Here is a 2500-nt window from a genome sequence, read left to right as displayed (position 1 = left end):
AATTTTATATGTGATTTGCTAGCGTATTTTTACATAGCATTTCTTTTTCTAAGTTTTGCATTGGGTGGGAAGGGCTAGACATGACCCTTCTAAAAGATATCCTCCCCATATTGTTGTGAGATAAGTTAGGCAGTTTGCTCCTAGCTATTGGACCCTCCTCCTCCTCTCCTCCCCTCCTCTTTGTGCCTTGTGTCTTCAGCATTCTCCACCTCTTCTATTTTTGCTGTTTACTTCCTCCACCTTTTATCTCCTCCTCTTCCACCACCTCCTCCCTTACAGGGAAAACCTTAAGTATTTACAGATAACTTTTAACTTCTGAGTCATACTGAATTGACCAAAGGTCCTAGCTTAATTTTAACCACCCAACAGGTCCCTCTCTAGTTGACAGAGCCCTGTTTAATCCTTAAACTTATTCCTTACAGGTGACACACATGGTTTCTCAACAGGTCCTACATAACAGGTCCTTTTTTTGCCATCCTTCCCCAAAATCTGTCCCTGAAAACAGGTCCCACACAACAGGACTTGTGCTGCTCACTTCCTCCAACAACAGGCTCCAACATAACATAACATAACATCAGAAAGCTCTTTAACAAATGATACTTAACTAGTCCTCTTTGATTCCTTACAGGTCCCAATCTAACCTGATAGACATCCTGCTTGACTCCTGCAGGTCTTACTATAACCCCCTCTCTCACAGGTGTTTCTCTCTGTGATGCTTCGACCAGTCTCTTTTAGCTTTGAACTTGGAGGTTTCCCGTGCCTTTCCTACCCCCCCATTTCTTCCATCCTCTTGTCCGTTCCTTAGTCCATTTTTTGTTTCCAGTATCTGTCTGCAAAAACTTGTTGATTTTTGTCTTTATAACAGTTGTAATCCTTTTCTATATCAGTAGGGCTTTCTATCTCTCTCTCTCTCTCTCTCTCTCTCTCTCTCTCTCTCTCTCTCTCTCTCTCTCTCTCTTTCTCTCTTTCCCCCTACCCCTCTCCCTCCCTCCCTCCCTCCCTCCCTCTCCCTCTCCATCTTGTCCTCACCTCCCACTCTCTTGTCAGAGGGTGTTTCTTGCATATTAGTTTCTATCGTGAATGTTTTTATTGCCTTGCTTCCTCAACTGCCACCCTCCCAATGCCTGCCTTTGCCAACACTGGTGTACACTTCCACCTCAATCACACTGCTGCTGGGGTCTATGCAACTGCTTCCCTTCAAACACAAAGACAAATCACACAGTACATTGTACCAACAACAAAACCAAACACTTTTTGAGGCACCATTAAAATGGCAACAAGGAACATAAAATAGCCAAGCATAACAGCACAGCATAATCACAGCACAACCACTGTGGGATTTTTTTTTTCTCTCTCTCTCTCTCTCTCTCTCTCACTCTCTCTCTCTCTCTCTCTCTCTCTCTCTCTCTCTCTCTCTCTCTCTCTCTCTCTCTCTCTCTCTCTCTCTCTCTCTCTGACTCTCTCTCTCTCTGACTCTCTCTCTCTGACTCTCTCTCTCTGACTCTCTCTCTCTCTCTGACTCTCTCTCTCTGACTCTCTCTCTCTCTCTGACTCTCTCTCTCTGACTCTCTCTCTCTGACTCTCTCTCTCTCTGACTCTCTCTCTCTGTCTCTCTCTCTCTCTCTCTCTCTCTCTCTCTCTCTCTCTCTCTCTCTCTCTCTCTCTCTCTCTCTCTCTCTCTCTCTCTCTCTCTCTCTCTCTCTCTTCCTTTTCTTTTTCTTTTTCTTTATTTGCTGCTGCTGCTTCTTAATTCCCATGTGCTCTCTTTTCTTCTCTTTGCTGATCTGTGAATTTTATTTATTATAATTATTATGATTTTCGGTTTTATTGTTGTTTTTAATATTATAGTTATAACTATGACTTATTGTTATTATCATCATTAACCATTATTTTTTCCTAATAGTTTATCTAAGTTGATATTCATCAGTATTATTCAGCCTCGCTTGAAAATGTTATTTTATGTACGCATATATATATATCAACTGCTTGTATATATATTGTATTAATCAAAATGAATTTTCAAGAAATAACTTAAAATCCTCTTTGGATCTTGTGATAATGAAATCCATAGATAACTATTGAGAGTAGAGATCCCAGTCAAAGGTCAGAGCTAAGCTTGGATGAGTGTAGTTTAACCCTGGCAGAGCCTGGGGGGTGACCTCTTGTGAGGGGAGCCTTTAGACGGATCAGGTGGAGTAAATGGAGAGGGAGAGACACAGACAGACAGAAGGCAGAGATAGTGAGAGACTGAATTAAAATCAAATATTAAAGAGAGAGAGAGAGAGAGAGAGAGAGAGAGAGAGAGAGAGAGAGAGAGAGAGAGAGAGAGAGAGAGAGAGAGAGAGAGAGAGAGAGAGAGAGAGAGAGAGAGACAGAAAGAGAGAGAGAGACAGAAAGAAAGACAGACAGACAGACAAACAGACAGATAGAGGGGCAATCTGGGACACTGGTATCTCTCGGGTCACGCAGGTTAAGTGAGTGTGCGCGCCGTGGCTCTGCA

The 2500-nt window shown here is 42.6% G+C and overlaps 1 protein-coding gene across 11 annotated transcripts in view; it reads left to right on the top strand.

Annotated features, from left to right (window-relative positions):
* LOC125027954 (heterogeneous nuclear ribonucleoprotein K-like) overlaps nt 1-2500 on the top strand; it is a 135480-nt gene that overhangs the window by 109810 nt on the left and 23170 nt on the right. The gene's annotated exons all lie outside the window — the stretch shown is intronic.

The sequence above is a fragment of the Penaeus chinensis genome, chromosome 8 (assembly GCF_019202785.1).
Source record: "Penaeus chinensis breed Huanghai No. 1 chromosome 8, ASM1920278v2, whole genome shotgun sequence".
Lineage (NCBI taxonomy): Eukaryota > Metazoa > Arthropoda > Malacostraca > Decapoda > Penaeidae > Penaeus > Penaeus chinensis.
Note: the sequence above shows the minus strand (reverse complement) of the source record. Positions and strands in the feature narration are given on the sequence as shown.